Source organism: Macaca nemestrina, chromosome X (assembly GCF_043159975.1).
Source record: "Macaca nemestrina isolate mMacNem1 chromosome X, mMacNem.hap1, whole genome shotgun sequence".
In the NCBI taxonomy this organism is placed as follows: domain Eukaryota; kingdom Metazoa; phylum Chordata; class Mammalia; order Primates; family Cercopithecidae; genus Macaca; species Macaca nemestrina.
This window is the reverse complement of record NC_092145.1, coordinates 20,941,155-20,961,833: the sequence shown is the minus strand read 5'-3', so window position 1 is coordinate 20,961,833 and position 20,679 is coordinate 20,941,155. Positions and strand designations below refer to the sequence as shown.

The window sequence follows — 20,679 nt, the reverse complement described above, 5'->3', positions numbered from 1 at the left end:
CAGCAGTAGGAGAGTACTTTTAGGGGCAGGGAAAGAGTTCTAGTACCCTTCAAACCAGAACACCAAACCCATCATTTATTACATTTTCATGAAAGGTGTCATTTCCAATATCTCCTGGTTAATTCTAGAAATCCATTTTATATTGGAAAGGTAAGGAAAAGCAGACACTCCTTCTCTGTACCCCAACATCTCCCCATACCCCATCTGGCTCCCCAGTAGAAATAGCATATCAAATTCAATATTAGTAAGTTCCTTTTTCTAGTTTGACTCATGACTGAGAATTTCCATCTGTTTTTCAAGACAGATAAATGTGGTCCCAGCACAATCACTCCATGAAACCTAACCTGGAAGCTACCTCTTGGGTCACATTCTCATTTCTAAGAAGCTGAACGTGCAACACAGCCAGTGCTAGAAGTACTTGATTCTGAGAAGTATAATTACAGGTTCTCCAAGACAGGTCAAATTCACAAGCATGGGTTGACAGTCGCTACTTTACCTAAGATCACATCTCTGTACTTGGGGAAATACTGGAACCCGATAAACAAGCAGTAGCTCTGCATTACTGACAATTAGATCTGCACAATTTGGGGGCCAATCCAGCTGAAACTGTGTTTACTCAAGCTCTGAAAAGTCACATCTACCCATCCTGCCTCTCCAGGTTCATCTCTCTCCACTCTCACACATAACACACACCTTGTAGGCCACTCTGACAATCCTAAACTATGTTATAACTGACACATGATGTGCACATGCATGACACACTCCCATGAGTGTCCTTGGGGAATCCACTTGGCATGGCAACTATTAATTGGACCCTTTTCTCTAACTCTCATTAAAACAAACTGAAATGCAAGCAGGTGAGAGTGATGCTATTATTATAAAGATAACCTTGAATCCACTCTAACTTACAACTAAAGTAAATTATTCAGCAACTCAGGTACATTAACTATTATCAGTAACAAATTATTTGTGTCACACTTTCTAGCCAATCACAATACATCAGCTGTGGTTGACAATGGCTACCCTTGTCCTATCAGTGACCTGCTCTCTCACGCCTCTGCTGATGCTTTTACCCTGTTCCCCAAAGGTCCCAAACCCCATATGGTAAGTCCGCAAAAAAGTCTGTTGATGGATTGAATAAATGAATGAATGAAGAGCTTCCGACCTCAGATAAGCCTCACATTGCATTTGCAACACTCATACATTGCGCTGCAGCCATGCACCGATGAAAAATAATATTCTGTTACGAATAGTAAAGTCCACTGTGATTATGGGCAATTTTCTTAACCAGAAAGCATTGAGTAGTAAGATGCTTTGCAGCTGTACATTTTTATTAAAGGCTGTTTAAATAAACATAAAACATATTTGCCGGGAGAGGGTAAAAAGACAGATGCAAATTTCAGTCACAAAATAGGTACATTCATTATTTTTTGCATTTGCTTTAAAATGTGCCCCTAAAACAGCAATTACCCTTAGATGTCATATTTGACCAGCGATAGGGACCAGAAACAGTGACTTAATTTGGGCAGGAGTTCGCTGGGACATAATATGGCTACTGTGCCTGGAGTCTTTCTTGGTCATAAAAGCAGTAAGGAAGTATGACATAATGGTGTGATGGTAAATCACAGCCTAAGCCATTTTGGTTGGCAGGATTTGAAAGACAAATAAACATTACTTCAGGAGCAGAGAAGACGTGCCTAATTACCTCCGTGCCTAGGCTGGGATCCCTGCGGCTTGTGTCGTTCCTGGACTCAGGTGTGTCTACACGGCCAGGGTCCACGTGTACAGGGTCCGGATGATCCCGTGAAGAGGTTGGTCTGGTAGGGATGTAGGGACTGGCAGCCCCACCTCCACAACCTCCTCTCCAGGGAAATCAGGCAGCTGGAACCGAATGAGAAGGGCAGCCTTGAGGGGCCCCTTGTAGCCTGGAAGGAGTGGGATTGGAGGAAGAGAAGAGGCTGGTCCCACCCACTCTGCCTTGGAAGTGGTGGGGAGTTGAAGAGCTGATTGCACTTGCAAATCTCTGCAATTTTTACCTCAGGCCAGTCCAAATTACCTCCTCCTTCCCTTTTGTGGTCTCCCAGCCAGGCTATCTATAGCTGTGGCCCAAGTGGGCTTTGGGGCTCACCTAGGGATGGAGCCTACTCTCCTTGCTTGTTGCATTTTCAGAGCTGAAAAACCTCCAACTTTTGTATTTTTTGTTTTACACTGACAGCCCAGGCCATTCTCCTCTCTCTCCTTTCCTGCTTCTCTCTCTCTCTCCATCCCCCCCATCCCTCTCCCTCTCTCTCTCCCCTTCCCCTGTATGGAAACTGGCCGCCTTCTCATAGTGGAGTGGAAAATAGAATCCCAGGCTTTCACCAGGGCACTGACCTGTCATGGCTTTTCTCATATATATACTCCCAATCCATCCAAAATTGCAGTAAACACATGTAACATACAATTTACCGTTTACCATTTTAACCATTTTAAGCATACGATTCAGTGGCATTCAGTACATTCGCAATGTTGTGCCACCAGCGCCACCCTCCATCTCCAGAACTTTCATCTTCTCAGACAGAAACTCTGTACCCATCAAGCATTAGCTTCCCATTCCCCTCTTTCCCAGCCCCTGAAAATCCCCATTCAACTGTCTGTTTCTATGAATTTAACCACCCTAGAAACTTCATGTAAGTAGAATCATGCAGTGTTTGTCTTTGTGTGACTGGCTTATTTCACTTAGCATAATGTCCTCAAAGTTCATCTGTGTTGTAGTATGCATCAGAATTTCCTTCCTTTTAAAGGCTGAATAGTATTCCATTGCATGTGTGTACCATGTTTTGTTTATCCAGTCATCTGTCAATAGACATTTGGGTTGTTTCCACATTTTGAACTCACCTTTGAACTGTGTAAACATTAGGAATGCACACCCAAAGTGCTGAACATTTCAGGAAGAGAATGAGGTATTCCATCCTCCTCTCTCCACAATCCTCGTCTTTGATCATCACACCCCTCCATGTATATTGATAACATGGATCAGTTGCTAAGCACTTGGCACACTTTATGGCATGTAATCCTCACAACAATGCACTGAGGTAGGTATTATCCTCATTTGACAGAAGGTTATACTGAGACTCAGAAAAGCTAAGTAACTTGCCCAAAGTCAAACAGTTATAAGTAGCAGAGCTGAGATTTGAAACTGTCACTCAGGCTTGTCTGACTCCAAAGCCCACTCTAAACCACCACTCTAGTGCCTACCCAAAGCCCAGGGTCCCTATGCCACCAGTCTCTACTTGCTTCTAGTTTGGGGTTAGGTTGGTTTTTAAGAAAAGTAGAGCTGGCTATAAACACTGACAAACCACTGGCCACGTGCACTTGGACGGGTCCTTCAAATCTTCAAATCCTGCCCACAGCCCCCTACCCCCCCACCGACACACTGAGTTCTGAAACCGTTCTACCTTGGGCTACTGCTATTCAAACCGAGCAGACAGCATTACTGAAATGCTGGGATTTGTTTTAACCTTGTTTGTCAATTAGCAGAAAGACTGACCTAGAAGACCAGGGACTTCATTTGTGTCCTTGGATCGGTAGCTCTTTCACAAGCTATTTGTTTCCCTCTCCTGGGGCCCTCTGCTCTTGTCTGCCTTGAATGGACTAATTAATTACCGAGAAGCCCGGCATTTTGAAATGCTAAAAGAATTAAGTTAGAGGCTGTTGGCAGATGTTTACCTGTTAGTGTCTTAGATACCTGAGTGACACTAGGTTCCACTAAGAGGAAGAAGACCTGAAGAATTTTGTGGCTGAGACTGGGGGGTGTGTGTTACAGAGGGGTGCCCCTGGAGGTGGGAGAAGGCCCAGTGGGGCAGGAAAGTTGCAGACATAAAACACAAACTTCCCTGCCTCAGTTTTGCCAGGAGATGGCTGAGTGCACAGCTCACTCTGACACTGCCCCAAAGGCCGGCCAGAGTGGCCACGCACATGCTGGTCCTCTGGGCAGCAGCAGGCCCAGCTGGGTAAACAGAAGTGCAGGAGCAAAACAAGCCAATCAATCACAGCACAGCTCCAGCCTGCCCCAGTCCCCTCCTCCCCTTTCCTTTCCAGCTCCCCCGGGTCTCTCTAGCAAGCAAGTGGGCCCAGGTGGCCTTTGATCGTCTCCTTTGCTCTTTACAAGGGGGAAATGTATCTATAGGAAGAGTGAGCTCAGCCCCACCTGTGACCCACCCCCAGGGTTCCTTGCGGGGAACCAGGAGCTTCACACATTCAGCTGCTAATGGTAAAAAAGACAGGCAGACCTGGGATGCTTGAAAAACTTAGTGTTGGCTTATGGTTAGGAGGGCCTGGGGTGGTTGACCTTCACAGGGTTACAGAGATCAGTAGGGCATGTTATCCTTCTCAAACACTGGAGCATGGGCTATAGCCTATACTAAGCACACAGAGTCCTGTCAGGGTTGAGCTGAAACTTTGCCATTGCCTGTTTGCCTTGTGGCTTGAGTTTTTCATACACTCCCTGTGTTTAAGCGTGGAGCTCCCACATTTTTGAGATCCCTCATCCTGCTAGCAAATGGATGTATTATCCAGTGTCAGGTCACTGATTCCCAGAGGGCCTTCCTCCAGAAGCCCACACAGTGTCATGTTCTACTGGGCAAAGATCTTCTGACTGCTGTATCCCCAGGGCCTAGAACCATGCTAACACAGAATCTGTGCCGATTTTTAAACACTAGTTGAGTGAATGAATGAACTGGCATAGCGTAACGGTTAAGAGGTTAGTCTCTGGAGTCAAACAGACCGGAATTCCAGCCCAGTTCTGCCAATTTGACCTTGAGAAAGTTTACTTACCTTCCCTTGGCCTTGGTTCCTTGTCTGTAAAATGAGAATAATAGTACATAACAAGACTATTGTGGGAATTAAAAGAGATAATGCACGGAATGCACTTACCCAGTATCTCACCCATAAGTCCTCAGTAAAATGATGGCAATTTTCATTATCTTGTATACCAACTCCAAGCAATTGGCCCAGGCTGCTGGGAGTGCCGACCTGAGGATTCTGTGGTCTAAACCTGACTCAGTGAAAAAGAGTGCTTACTCTAAGGCCTGTTATGGGTAAAGATGGTAGAAATAGGAAGGCACCTGCTGGGTACATGTGCGTGCTGGGTACGTGTGCATTCTGGGTAGATGGCCAAACCCAAACCATTTGGAGTAGTCTTCAAGGAGAACTACATTGCGTACATATGACAAGTCGCTTTTTTCTTGAGTCAGAGTCTTGCTCTGTCACCCAGGCTGGAGTGCAGTGGTGCAATCTCGGCTCACTGCAATGTCTGCCTCCTGGGTTCAAGGGATTCTCCTGCCTCTGCTTCCCGAGTAGCTGGAATTATAGGTGCATGCCAAAAATTAGCCCTACTGATTTTTGTCTTTTCAGTAGAGACAGGTTTTCACCATGTTGGCCAGGGTGGTTCACAACCTCCTGACCTCAAGCCTCAGCCTCCCAAAGTGCTGGGATTACAGGCTTGAGCCACTGCACCCAGCCAGACAAGTAGCTTTTATCAGCCACACATGTGGGAGTGAGGAAAGAACTTTGCCTTTAGTGGGGACTGTCCCCCAGAGTGAGGTCTGTCTCCTAAAATTCTAGAGCCATTCATTAGCCCATTACTTGCCTAAGGGTTGGAAATAGCATTCTGATTCTCACAAAGAGCCCCCAGTCTGAGTCTGTTGTCAACAAAGAGGCAGGCCCCAATGAGCTGTCACTCCCCTAGTCCTTAGTGGAATCTTTGCTCTGTAAGCAGAATAGCTGCCTTGCCATGTGCTTGAATTTGTCAAATGTCACACACTCTATTTCAAACATGTGAGATTTGACATCATGTGAGCAATATTGCACTCATTTCCAACCCTATTTGAACTTCAAAGGGCATGTCAGCCACACTGGCCCTACCTAAATGTGTGACACTTTTGATCAACTGGTACCTGATGGCCAAGAAGACTTAGAGGCCCATGTGTAATTAGAAGTGGAGCCCAGAAAGGGAATTTTGATTAAAGGTAAATGAACTCAAGTCTTGGAAAGTTTGAGTTTAACTGGAAACACAAAGCACATGAGGTCAGAGCAAGTCTTAAATTCTCTATCTGAAAACACTCCAATGACATCACCTTGCATCTGGGAGTGTCCTTGGGGTCTGGAGAAGTGAAAGCCAGAAAGCCTCCCTGGAGAAAAAAAAAAAAAAAAATTCCCCAGAATCTCTCCAGAGACTTAGCTCCTAACAAAGCTGTGGAGTGGGCTGTAAGGCGTACTGTGAGGGTGGGGGTGTCACCTTTCTCTTCCCACTCCCTGATCCTGCTTCACCAAATAACAAATTTGCCCATGGGCATTACTTGAAAAGTACATAAAGATCACCCCGCTCTCCAGAAGTACCTCCTTCTTGGACTTCAGTGAGTCACCATTTTTACAGCTTTGGGGTTTGACATTCCTCACGTTCAGGGAAATTGGACAGGATAACTTAGGGAGGTCTTAGCAAACAAGAGCACGTGGCTCAAGCAAGTGGATGCCATCTGGCCAGTTAAGTAAGGCTTGCAAGCAAGGGACACCCAACAGGAAACCAATTATAAAAGTAGTCTCAGGGCCTGCAGCCCCGCCTGGAGGGAAGAGATCTTAGAGATATCCTAGGGCCTGGCTACTTGAGGCCACCAGGGCCTGGATATAGCAGCGGAAAGGGGAGATTTGAGGGCAAAAGAAACAAATGTTTATATTTTGCCTGGAGCCATCCTGGGCAGTCGTCTTTTCATAGCCCCCCTTCTCTAGCAGAAGGAGGGGAGACAGTTGAAAGAGTGCCCTCTTCCTTTTCCATGCTCACCTCCCTTTCTTGCCAAATGCAGGAGGTTCAAAAGGGGCCTGTGAATAATTGTGTTGGGCAGGCTGCTGACTGACTGCTGACTGATAAAGAATTTGTGATAGTCATTTTCTAAATAGAGGATATTTCACCCAAACCCTTTTCACCTCACACCTGGGCAAAAAATATTCAGAACAGGCAAATACATAGAGACAGGAAGCAGATCAGTGGTTGCCAGGGGGAGGGGAGAATGACGGCTTAGTGTGTATGGGGTTTCCTTTTGTCGTGCTGAAAATGTCTTGAAACTACATAGTGGTAAGTATTGCACAACATTGTGAACATAACAAACGTCATTGAGTTGTACACTTTGAAATTGTTGAAATGGTGAATTTTATGTTATGTGTATTTTATCACACAAATACAAAAATTCTCAACAAAATACTACAAAACTGAATCCAACAACAAATAAAATGAATTATGCATAATGACCAAATAAGATTTTTCCTAGGGATGCAAGGTTGGTTCAACGTAAGAAAATCAGTCAATGTAGTATGCTGCATTAATAGAAAAAAAACTACCTGTTCATCTCCATAGACGCAGAACAAGTCTTTCACAAAATTCAATATTCCTTCATGATAAAAGCACTCAATAGGCCAGGCGAGGTGTAATCCCAGCACTTTGGGAGGCCTGTAATCCCAGCACTTTGGGAGGCCAAGGCGGGAGGATCACTTGAGGTCAGGAGTTTGAGACCAGCCTGGCCAACATGGTGAAACCCCGTCTCTACTAAAAATACAAAAATTAGCTGGGTGTGGTGGCGGGCACCTGTAATCCCAGCTACTCAGGAGGCTGAGGTGGGAGAATTGCTTGAACCCGGGAGGTGGAGGTTGCAGTGAGCTGAGATCGTGCCACTGCACTCCAGCCTGTGCGACAGAGCAAGACTCCGTCTCAATGAAAAACAAACAAACAAAAAAACACTCAATAAACAAGAAATAGAAAGTAACTTTTAATCTGGTAAAGAACATCTATGAAAAACCCACAACTAACATCAAAATTTAATGGTATAAAACTGTAAGATTTCCACCTAAGATCAAAAACAATACAAGAATGTCCACACTTACCACTTCTATTCAATATTGTACTGGAAGTTCTAGCTGGGCTAAATAGGCAAGATAAAAAAATTAAAGACATCCAGATCGGAAAGGAAGAAGTAAAAATATCTCTATTTGCAGGTGCCATAACCTCAGTCAGAAAATCCTAAAGAAACCACAAAAATCTATTAGAGCTAATAATCAAGTTCAGCAAGGTTGCAGGGTGCCAGAAAACACAACAATCAATTCTATGACTAAGCACTAACAATGGACAACTTGAAAATCAAATTAAGAAAACAATTCTATTTGCAATAAAATAATAAACTAATTAGAAATAAATTTAACAGATGAAGTGCAAAACTTGTACACTGAAAACTACAAAACACCATTGACAGAGAATAAAGAAGACCTTAGTAAATGGAATGACATTTCTTGTTCATGGATTAGAAGACTTAATATTGCTAAGATGGCAGTACTCCCCCAATTGTTCTACAGATTCAATGTAATCTCTAGTAAAATCTCAGTTGGCTTTTTTTTTTTGGCAGAAATTGACATGTTGATCTTAAAATGTACACAGTAATGCAACAGACCCAGAGCTAAAAGTGTAACAACTAAAACTAAAACTCAGAAGAAAACATAAGTGTAAATCTTCCTCACCTTGGATTAGGTAAGAAATTCTTAGGACGACAGGACAACAAACACTCAAGTGACAAAGGAAAAAAAAGAGAGATAAATTGGATTATATGAAAATGAAACACTTTTATTTTGTTTTTTGAAACAGGGTATCGCTGTATCACCCAAGCTAGAGTGCAGTGTCATAATCATAGCTCAATGCAGCCTTGACCTCCTGGGCTCAAACCATCCTTCCACTTCAGCCACCTTAGTAGCTGGGACCACAGGAGTGTGCCACCACACCCAGCTAAATATATATATTTTTTATTTTTTGTAGAGGTGGGCTCTCACTATCTTGCCCAAGCTGGTTCTCAAACTCCTGGGCTCAAGCGATCCTCCTGCCTCAGCATCCCGAAGTGTTAGGATTACAGGCATGGGCCACTGTGCCTTCCTAGCATGAAACACTTTTGTACTGCAAATTAAACCACCCAGAAAGTGAAAAGGCAACATGCAGAATGGGAGAGAATATTTGCAAGTCATATATCTGATAATGGACTTGTATCTAGAGTATCTAGAATTCTCATGACTAAATGATAAAAAGACAAATAACCTAATTAAAAATGGGCAAAGAATCTGAAGAGGTATTTCTCCAAAGAAGATAAACAAATGGCCAATAAGTACATGAAAAGATGCTCAACATCATTAGCCACTAAGGAAAGACATATCAAAACTACAAAGAGATACCTAGTGAAGACATCTATTAGGATGTCTGTAATCAAAAAGACAGGCCGGGCACGGTGGCTCACGCCTGTAATCTCAGTGCTTTGGGAGGCTAGGGCAGGAGGATCACTTGAGGCTAGGAGTTTGAGGCCAGCTTGGGCAACATAGCAAGACCCCATCTCTGAAAAAAAAATTAAAAGATTAGCCAGGTATGGTAGCACACACCTTGTAGTTCCAGCTACTTGGGATGCTGAGGATTGCTTGAGCCTAGGATTTTGAGGCTACAGTGAGCTATGATCGCTGCCACTGCACTCCAGTCTTGGTAACAGAGTGAGAACTTGTCTCTTAAAAAAAAGACAGGCCAGGCTTGGTGGCTCATATCTGTAACCCCAGCACTTTGGGAGGCCGAGGCGGGTGGATCACAAGGTCAGAAGCTCAAGATGAGTTTGGCCAAGATGATAAGACCCCGTCTCTACTAAAAATACAAAAATTAGCCAGGCATGGTAGCATGCACCTGTAATCCCAGCTACTCAGGAGGCTGAGGCAGGAGAATTGCTTGAACCTGGGAGCAGAGGTTGCAGTGGGCCGAGATCACGCCAGTGCACTCCAGCCTGGGTGACACAGCAAGACTCCATCTCAAAAAAAAAAAAAAAAAAAAAAGCAGATAATAACAAGGAAGTGTTGGTGAGGGTGCGGAAGAATTGGAATGCTCATACGTTGCTGATGGGAATGTAAAGTGGTGCAGCTATTTTGAGAATGTCTGGCATTTCCTCAAAAATCTATAAACACAGAGTTCCCATGCTACCCAATAAGAGAAATGAAAACATGTGCCCACTGAAAACCTTGTAAATCAATGTGCTCTTTTTATTATTTTAGAGATGAGATCTCTCTGTGCTACCCAGGGGCTGGGCTTGAACTCCTGGGCTCAAATGACCCTCCTGCCTCAGTCTCCTGAGTAGCTGAAACTACAGGCACATGTCATTGCACTCGGCATAAATGAATGTCTATAGCATTGCTATTCACGGATAGCCAAAAGATGGAAACAACTCAAATGTCCATCAGCTGACGAATGGATAATGAAAATCTGGTGTATCTATACAATGGAATATTGTACAGGTATAAAAAGGAATGAAGCACTGATTCATGCTACAATGTGGATAAACCTTGAAAACATTCAGCAAAGTGAAATAAGTGAAATAAGCCAGACACAAAAGGCCACATATTACGTGATTCCACTTACATGAAATGACCAGAATGGGCAAATCCAGAGGCAGAAAAATTAATGTTTGCCAGGAGTTGGGGCGAGGGGGAAATGGAGAGTGACTGCTAACACGTAACGAGTTTCTTTTTGGGGATGATGAGAATATTCTGGAATTGAATAGTAGTGATAGTTGTACAACTTTCTAAATATATAAAACCACTAATCATATAGTTTAAAGGTGTGCATTCTGTGATATGTGAATTATATCTCAATAAAAAATGGAAAAGTTATTTTTGTAGGGAGATAACTCTGATTTTTGGTTTATAGCCCAGAGGTTCATGGAATTACATGACAGTGCTATAATAAAACTTTTAAATTTTCTTTTTCTTATATAAACAAGTTTATTCAGCCCTTAAATATATTAAAAAATTAGAAATAGAATTGATGCTGAAAGGTGAGAGCCTACAGTCCAAGATACTCAGGAGGCTAAGGCACGAGGACTGTTTGAGCCCAGGAGTTTGAGTCCAGCCAGCGCAACATGAGACCTTGTCTCAAAAAAAAAAAAAGATGTGATGCTGAATACTGTCTCTAGCAATAAGTGTTATTTATCCTGGATACCTGAAAAGAAAATCCCATTCATTTCATTAAGAGAGATATTTAAATAAAAATTTACTTTTCACGAGGAATAATTATTTTTAAAAAAACTTTAAATATACTTGTTTTGATCACTGTGTATAATAATCATAATAATTCTAATAGTGCTTTATGATAAAAAGCAAGTATAAATCAATTTCAATTTATAAAGCATATTTTTTGTTACAGAGAAGTCACATAGGGTGAGCATTTTAAGCCTTACCTTTTAGGTATAAAAATGTACTACTTTTTTTTTTTTTTTTTTTTTGAGACAGGGTCTCACTTTGTCACCCAGGCTGGAGTGCAGTGGCAGGATCATGGCTCAGTGCAGCCTCAACCTCTCAAGCTCAAGCGATCCTCCCAACTCAGCCTCTGAGTATCTGGGACAGTAGGCACGCACCACCACACCTGGTTGATTTTGTAAAATTTTTCTATGTTGCCCAGAGTGGTCTTGACTCCTGGCCTCAAGCACTCCTCCTGCCTTGGCCTTTCAAAGTGCTGAGATTACAGACATGAGCCCCCCGCTCCCAGCTAAAAATGTATTACCTTCAGATAAAATTATCTGAGGAAAGTGGACTAGAAATACAGATTCAAGGAGTAAAATGTTAAATGTTTTAAAAAATCTTCATGTATTTTAAAATAAAATAATGGTGGGTAAAAATGACTTTGGTATTTAGATTCCATTGAATACTTTTAAAACAGTGAAGTAATTGCATTTCAAATGCTGATATTTACAACAGATTGGAAATAAACATCTTTGCAACCATTTGCGCTTATAATTTTAAAATTGCATGATAAAAATGTTTAAGGGGACACAGTTATTAAAAGATCAGAGAGTGCTAAGAATGGCATAATATCACTTCCCTGATATTTCCCTCAAAAAACCTGTAACCTCAATCTAATCATGAAAAAAAACATAAAACAAATCTAAATCAAGGGACATTTTACAAAGTAGCTGACCAGGATCTTACAAAATGTCAAAGCCACAAAAGACAAAGACTGAAGAACTGTCAAATTGAAGGAGGATAATGAGACATGACAATGCGATATCAGGTGGGATCCTAGACTGACTTCTGGAACAGAAAAAAAGACATTAGTGGAAAAGACTGGGAAAATGTAAATAAACTCTATGGTTTAGTCAATATTATTGTACCATTGTGGATTTCCTAGTTTTGATCTGGAAACTGTGCTATGGTTAACTCAGTTAACATTAGGGAGGCCGGGCGCGGTGGCTCAAGCCTGTAATCCCAGCACTTTGGGAGGCCGAGGCGGGCGGATCACGAGGTCAGGAGATCGAGACCATCCTGGCTAACACGGTGAAACCCCGTCTCTACTAAAAATACAAAAAGAAATTAGCCGGGCGTGGTGGCGGGCGCCTGTAGTCCCAGCTACTCCGGAAGCTGAGGCAGGAGAATGGCGTGAACCCGGGAGGCGGAGCTTGCAGTGAGCCGAGATCGCGCCACTGCACTCCAGTCTGGGCGACAGAGCGAGACTCCGTCTCAAAAAAAAAAACAAAAAAAAAAACATTAGGGAAAGCTGGATGAAGGGTGTTAAGGAACTATCTATCTGCACTGATTTTTTTCCAACTTTCATGTAAATCTAAAATTACTTTGAAACAAAAAGTTTAAAAATCTCAAGGAAGTCTCAGGCAAAAAAAAAAAAAAAAAGTTGAAAGATCATTGAGTTACATGAGTAACAGTGACTATAAGATAAAAAGCAAATCACTATAGCTCTTCCCAGTTCTGAGACCTGAGAGAAACTCCTCCACCAGTTCCCTCACTGCGTGCCAATGTGATAAGTCCCTCAGAATCCTCTTGCATGAAATAGTGACAAGCAGCGTGCATTTTTCTTTCTGTGGGTCTGCATTGTGCACTGAGAGGATGCTCACATCTTCCTCAAGTGCACGTGCTCAATTTATTTTCTTTTTCAAAAGGGTGTTTTCCCTGATTACAAAAGCAATATAAACTTTTTATAGAAATTCTGGAAAACAAAGATAACTACAAAAAAGAAATTTAAAATGCCTGCAATTGCACCACCACAATGAGTATGTTGGGCTATTTCCTCCCAGTCTTTTTCCATGCATATATACATGATTTACGGGTTTTTTCTTTCAATAAAAACAAAACTTGGCTGGGTGCAGTGGCTCATGCCTGTAATCCCAGCACTTTGGGAGGCCAAGGTGGGAGGATCATTTGAGCCCAGGAATTCGAGACCAACCTGGGCAAGATGACGAAACCCCATGTTTACAAAAAAATACAAAAATTAGCTGGGCATGGTGGAGTGTGCCTGTAGTCCCAGTTACTTGGGAGGCAGGTGGGAGGATGGCTGGAGCCTGGAAGGCCGAGGCTGCAGTGAGCTGTGATCGTACCACTGCATTCCAGCCTGGGTGACAGAGTGAGACCCTGTGTCAAAAACAAAACAAAACAAAACAAAAAAACCAATTCCCACTTTAATTGTAAACATCTCTCCACATCACTCCATATTTTTACCTTTCTGAGCCCCAGTTTCCTCAGCTGAAAAATAGGATTATAAAGTTGTTGTAAGGATTAAGTAGATTAATATTTGTAAAGTTCTTAGAATAATACCCGGTCTGCAGTAAGCTCTTAATAATTGTGAGCTATTATCATGAATGTCACTGTCACTCAGATTCCTTCTGGATGACCAACCATGTTTATATGGCCTGTGGGTCTTAGTTTAGTGTCATGGCTGTTCCCTCACTTCCTGTCCCCTCCCCTTACCCCCTCTCTTCACTGGAGTTTAGAATTTGCCCAAGGTTATATAGTGAGAGAGCTAAGGCTCCCAACCTAGGTGGTCTGTGTAGGGAAGTAGTTCTCTAGCTTGAGCATGCATTGGAGTCACCTGGAGAGCTTGTTAAAACACAGATGACTGGGGCCTATCTCTAGTTTTTGATTCAGTAGGTCTAGAATGGGGCCCAAGAATTTGCATTTTTAACAAGTTCCCAGTGACACTGAGACTGCTGGTACCTGAACTACACTTTGAACGTCACTGATACATAGATTCTGCACTCTTAACTGCCTTACTATACTATCTAGGTCATTCCCCTGTGAAATCCTTTGTTGACTCCCTCATACCTTCAAGATAAAGCACAGATGCCTCCTTAAAACATGCAGGGCATGCCAGGCACAGTGACTCATGCCTGTAATCCCAACACTTTGGGAGGCTCAGGTGGGTTGATCACCTGAGGTCAGGAGTTTGAGACCAGCCTGGCCAACATGGTGAAACCCTGTCTCTACTAAAAATATAAAAATTAGCCGGGTGTGGTGGCGGGTGCCTGTAATCCCCACTACTTGGGAGGTTGAGGCAGGAGAATAGCTTGAACCCAGGAGGCAGAGGTTGCAGTGAGCTGAAATCACACCACTGCACTCCAGCCTGGGTGATGGAGTGAGACTGTCTCAAAAAACAAAACAAACAAAAAACATGCAGGGCATTTCATGATCTGGCTTTATTTAAATTTCTAATCTAATCTCCTCTGGAACCCTCCATACACCCTATGTCCATCTTCCAAAGCTATTTTTCCATCTCAGAATGTATCAGAATATACCAGAAGCTCCTTCTGGCTTCTGTTCCTTCTCGCTAGGATGTTTGCACCCTCGCACACTCTCTTTGGCCAATGATGCTTGACAAATTTATTGTGCTTTAAGGTTAGAGATTCATCTCATGTACTACCTCTTGCTAGAAGCCTTACAAATTCTATTTCCTACCCCTACTCCAAGCTGGAGTGAGGGGTCTCCTTGCAGATCCAGCTCCCTGGCCTTCCCTCAGTCACACTCCTGCTCTCACACTACTGTAATTGTCTATACATTACTTTCCCTTATAATCAGGACCTGTTTTATTCATCTCAGTATTTCTAGTGCCTGACACTTGGTACATAATTGTTGAATGAATGTATAAGGTTGATGCTTAAGGAATATTTCAAGGACAAAATAACAATATTAAAAACTTCCTGGCCAGGCGCTGTGGCTCACGACTGTAATCCCAGCACTTTGGGAGGCCGAGGCGGGCGGATCATGAGGTCAGGAGATCGAGACCATCCTGGCCAACATGGTGAAACCCTGACTCCACTAAAATACAAAAAATTATCCGGGCATGGTGGTATGTGCCTGTAGTCCCAGATACTCGGGAGGTTGAGGCAGGGGAATTGCTTGAACCCAGAAGGTGGAGGTTGCAGTAAGCCGAGATCATACCACTGTACTCCAGCCTGGTGACACAGCAAGACTCTGTCTTACAAAACAAAACAAAACAAAAAAAACTTCCTGGTGAAAATATGGAGTCAGGAAAGGCAAACTACCCATTGATCTAAGCCTGCCCCAGTGTCACAGAATTTACTGACCATATTTTATCCCATTGCCTATCTCCCTTTCCCCCTTTCTCTCCCTCCTCCTTATCCCCATCGTGCTGGAGAAACTCTGCCCATGCTCCTCAGGCTATGTTACCAGTCCTTCTGGCCCAGTCTCTGATTACCTCCCAATTTCCTAAGGCTGCCTCCTTTGCTGTGGAGAGACAGCCTCACATAGGCACCCCTGTCTCTGGTAACACAACAGGACCTAGACAACTCCGATTAGCAGGGGTGTGCTCCCCCTCCCTCAAAAGTAGGGAGGCTTGCAAATAGAAGGAAAGGGCTAGGGGCATCTCTCTCAAGTGACATGGATTTCCATTCTCCTTCTGGATTGTGGCTTATTTCACTTAAGAGGGAGCCTTTAACGCCTCATAGAAGAGTGGAATGGGATCTTCTCGCATGCCATGTAAATCTCTCATTTTTTTCTCATTCTGACATAAAGGCAGATAATGAATGCTGATTTGCCTTGTAATTTATGAGTTACTTGAACAGAGGTTGCTCAGTGAAGATCTAAGAGGCATCAAGACAAGCTTCGTATTTATATCTCGCTTCTCTTAATGACTGGCTTTAAGTTTCATCAAAAGAGTTGTGGGGCAGCCAAAGCAAACAGTAGGGGGAGTTATACTTTGCAAATTGTAGCTATGAGATAGGGCCAGCCAACTCTGGTAGAAGTTCAAACAGAATATGTCACTAAACAAATAAGTACTACAACAAGCAGCAACAACAACAAACCCTCAGGAGGACAGAGAATCTGATTTCCAGGATGCCACCTTATAATATTCAAAATGCCCAGTTTTCAACAAAAAACGTATGGGATCTGCAAAGAAATAGCCCATACACAGGAAAAGAAAACAATCAATAGAAACTGTCCCTGAGAAAGGCCTGACATTGGACTTTTCACACAAAGATTTAAATCAGCTATTTCAAATGGGTTCAAAGAGCGAAAGGAAACCATGTCTAAAGAACTAAAATATGAGAGTGATATCTCAATAGAAAATATAAATAGAAATTATTTTAAAACAACAAAATAGAAATTTTTGAATTAAAAATATAATAACCAAAGTGAAAAATTCACTAAAGATGTTCAATGGTGGGTTTGAATGGGTAGAAGAATCAGCAAATTTGAAGATATTCATATTATCCAGTGTGAGAAACAGAAAGAAAAAAGAATGAAGAAAAATGTCAGAGCCTCAGACACCTGTGGGACACCATCCAGCATAACAATGTACACTTAATGGGAGTTTCAGAAGGAGAGGAGAGGAAGAAAGGAGTATAAAGAATGTTTGAAGAAATAATAGGCAGAATCTCCCCAAATTTGATGAAAAACATTAACCTACACAGCCAAAAAGCACCACTAACTCCAAGTAGGATAAACTCAAAAATGTCCATATCTAGATATGTCATAATCAAACTGTGACAAGCCATAGGCAAAGAGAATCTTATAAGTAGCAAGAGGGAAGTGACTCGTCACACGCAAAAGACCCCCAATAAAATTAACAGTTGATTTCTCATCAGAAACCATGAAGACCAGAAGCCAGTGTGATGACATATTCAAAGTGCTGAAAGGCAAACAACTGTCAACCAAAAATTCTATCCCCAACCAAACTGCTGTTTAAAATAAAGGAGAAATGAAGGCATTCCCAGCTAGACAAAAAGTGAAAGTTTGTTGCTAAGAGATCTTCACTACAAGAAATGATAAAGGGAACCTCTCAGGCTGAAATGACAAGACACCAGATAGTAGTTTGAATCCACAGGAAGAAAGAAAAGAACACCAGTAAATTTAATATTTAAAGGTAAATGTTAAAGATTTTAAGGTATTTTGAAACTCCCTTTTTTCCTATCTGATTGAAAAGACAATTGCATAAATCAATAATTATAAATCCATGTTGATGGGCACACAATGTATAAAGATGTAATTATGATACACATTTTATAGATGAGGAAACTGAGAAATAGGGAGGTAGTGTACCTTTCCCAACATCACACCTCAGTCAGGAGGCAGAGACGATATGCCTGCCTGATTGCACAGCCCATGAGTTTAAACCCCTTGCTATGCTACTATGTAAGGAAGAGCCATGGGCCTCTCCACGTGGCTGCTAGTTAGGCTCTTGGAGGAAGCTCAAAACACCCTGCCTAAAAAGCTCCTTGAGAACAGTTCTTCCTTCATAGATTTCTCCTGTATTCCTCACAGTGTCCCCAGCACAGTGCTGGGCACACAACAGACACTCAATAATTCCAGTTGAATTAATTGAGTTTCTCTAAAGTGACCTACCTAGTTAAGGGACCTAAAAGAAGAGGTAGCTTTAGCAGAGAAATGATAAGATTAGATACTATTCATTAAGTGCTTCCCATTGTGCCCGGTACACAGACACTCTGCTAAGTGTTTATATGTATTCAAGTCATCTAGATTCACCCACCTAAGAGCCCTGTGAATTATGTACTATTCCTATCTTGTTTTATAGAATGAGAAAACAGAGGCACCACGCAGTGAGTAACTTATGAAAGGTCCTACAGCTAGTAAGTAGCAGAGCTAGAACATGACCCCAGACAGTCTGACTCCAGAGCCCATGCACTTTCCATTTGACCATGTCAGGGGCAGCTGAGACTTTTCCAGCTATGGTTTCCAAACAGGGGACTGAAACTCAGAGCCAGGTGTATGATTTCAGGAGTGGCAGAACGGTGCCTTCTCTCAATCTCTCTTTATTAACCCACCCACCTGCTGGCTGATGCCTGAAATTCCACTGTTAGGGATTTGTTCCTTTGGCTTAAGATTCTTGTCCCCTGAAACAAAGGCCCAGAAAAGAGCATATACGCCATTATGATATTCTTTCCAGAGAGATAGGTGTTTTTTGTTTCTTTTTTTTTTTTTTTTCCGAGACGGAGTTTCGCTCTTGTTGCCCAGGCTGGTGTGCAATGGCTTGATCTCGGCTCACTCACTGCAACCTCTACCTCCCAGGTTCAAGTGATTCTCCTGCCTTAGCCTCCCAAGTAGCTGGGATTACAGGCGTGCACCACCACACCCGGCTAACTTTGTATTTTTAGTAGAGATGGGGTTGCACCATGTTGGCCAGGCTGGTCTCAAATTCCTGACCTCAAGTGATCCGCCTGCCTCAGTTTCCCAAAGTGCTGGGATTACAGGTGTGAGCCATCACACCCGGCCCCAGAGAGATAGTTTTGTCGTACACATGTGGACAGCACATGAAGATGCACTCCGATCCAGGGAGGAAAGCACAAGCACATGAGGACCTGAAAGCTCCATATGAGAGAAAGGTGTGAGCTTGCACGCTGCAACAGACAAATGTTACCATTTTTGAGGGGGCAAGGAAAGGATGGAGCCGCCTCTTGGTATGGAAGTTGCAGCTGAAGGAAACGGCAATGGGTGAAGTGCTCTTGCCTGGGCTTGGCTCTGTCCTTGATGGTCGTGTGACCTGGAGCAAGTCTTTCTGGCCCTTCCTCTCATCTCCCTTGGCTTCACTTGCCTTCTATATGCTGACGGTACCCACGCCTGTGTCCTCCTCCTAAAGCTGTCCTCTGAGTGACAGAGCTATTTTCCCATGTGAGGCTGAGAGCTCCTCCAGAGAACACTTATGAAAAGAAACATCCCTTAGTTTTACACATCTATCTATAAGAATATGAATATTCCTGCAACCTGACTTCACAACCTATGCTCTGTGCTACACTGTTTTTAATTCCAGCGCCACCACTTTAGAGCTGTGCAACAGAGATGAATATGCCCAAGCGTCAGTTTGTATCTCTATAGAATGGGGATATAATTGTACCTACCTGTCACATGAATGCTTTTCACTGTGCCTGGCACAGATTTAATGCTCAATATAAAATGCTCAACTTTTGAAGGTGAATAAATGAGCAGTAGTTGGATTTGATTCCCAAATTCATGTTTTTGTCAATAGATTAGGTCCTTGCTCCATGTTTGAGACATTTAAATCAAATAATCAAATAAAAGCCCATTCAAGCATTAGCAACAGCCTTCTCATCTAGACTACGAACTAGACTACGCTAGGGGCCTGCTCATGAACTTGCAAAAGTACTTGGCCTATCTGGAACTTCATGAATGCTATCTAGCAATATCGTAAGCCTACTACTGCCGGGGTGGAGCAGAAAGATTGGCACCATCTGATTGGGGACTCAGTGTGGTCTATTTGGTGGGATTTCCAGGGCATTGGGAAGCTCTGCCCCTGTTTTCCCAATCACACCCTTCTGATCCCTGAAATTCCCCCAGTGTCTTCTGATAAGACTCAGTCCAAAAATATCTACCCTATGAGTTCTTATCCCAGCACTATGGCTTCCATCCTTGGGGGCTTTTGCCTCCTTGAGACTCCTGTCAATATACAAGTATAAAAAATTACCTGGGATTGATGGCAAACACCTGTAGTTCCAGCTACATGGAAGGCTGAGGTGGGAGGATCATTTGAGCCCAGGAGGTCGAGGCTGCAGTAAGCTGTGATTGCACCTGCAAGTCATGTCCCAGGATCTTACCAATGAACTCCCAACTTGTAGTTAATTCCTTAACAGGGCTTGACAGAGTGGGGGCACACAATGGCAACATGAACTAGAGGGATGCTTTCCAGCAGGAAGGGGAGTGGTGTAGATGGAGGTGGGGGCTGGTGCATACATCCTCTGACCCTACCTCACTGCATGCAGCCCTTGTGTCCCTTCCTCCAGATTTCCTAAAGCTCCAGACAGAAATTAAATCCAGCATCTGAGAAGCCCAAGACTGGGCCATCAAGTCATATCAATTTGAGCTAATGGGTGCAGAGGAGGCTGTTCTACATGATGGACCATTTTTCAAAGAGATACAGTTTTATGACTGCCCAGCCGGTACAGTAGCATAGAACTAATAGCTAACCAAGGGCTGCCAAGTTCCAGGCCTGCCAGATCTGTTTTAATCACAAGATAAGAACCACTCATAATTAATGCATTTGGTCTGTATGTGGGCTCTACTACACTCCTCGCCAACAGTTTGTTCCCTGGGTTGTGATGAGCATGTGCCCACAATGCTTACTCCGTTTTTTAACAGGATCTCAAAGAAAACCCAATCTTTATGAAGGTCAGCCCCTGGAAAATGCTCTTAAATGCTGAGATAGGGCCATTTAAAGCAGTGACTGAGGTTTGGCTGTTGCCGGATTATCACAAAGCACGACTGTGGGCGAGGAGAAACCTTGAGCTTTATTAGAATGAAACATCAGCCTCCTGAGTCAGGAACGGATCCTACCTTCCTTATCTGCAAGGAATATGTCCAATGTCCTTGCTAGGA

At 43.0% G+C, this 20,679-nt stretch overlaps 1 protein-coding gene across 2 annotated transcripts in view; it reads right to left on the bottom strand.

Moving 5' to 3' along the window:
* Positions 1-20,679, bottom strand: part of LOC105481414 (placenta enriched 1) — a 201,278-nt gene that overhangs the window by 147,940 nt on the left and 32,659 nt on the right. The gene's annotated exons all lie outside the window — the stretch shown is intronic.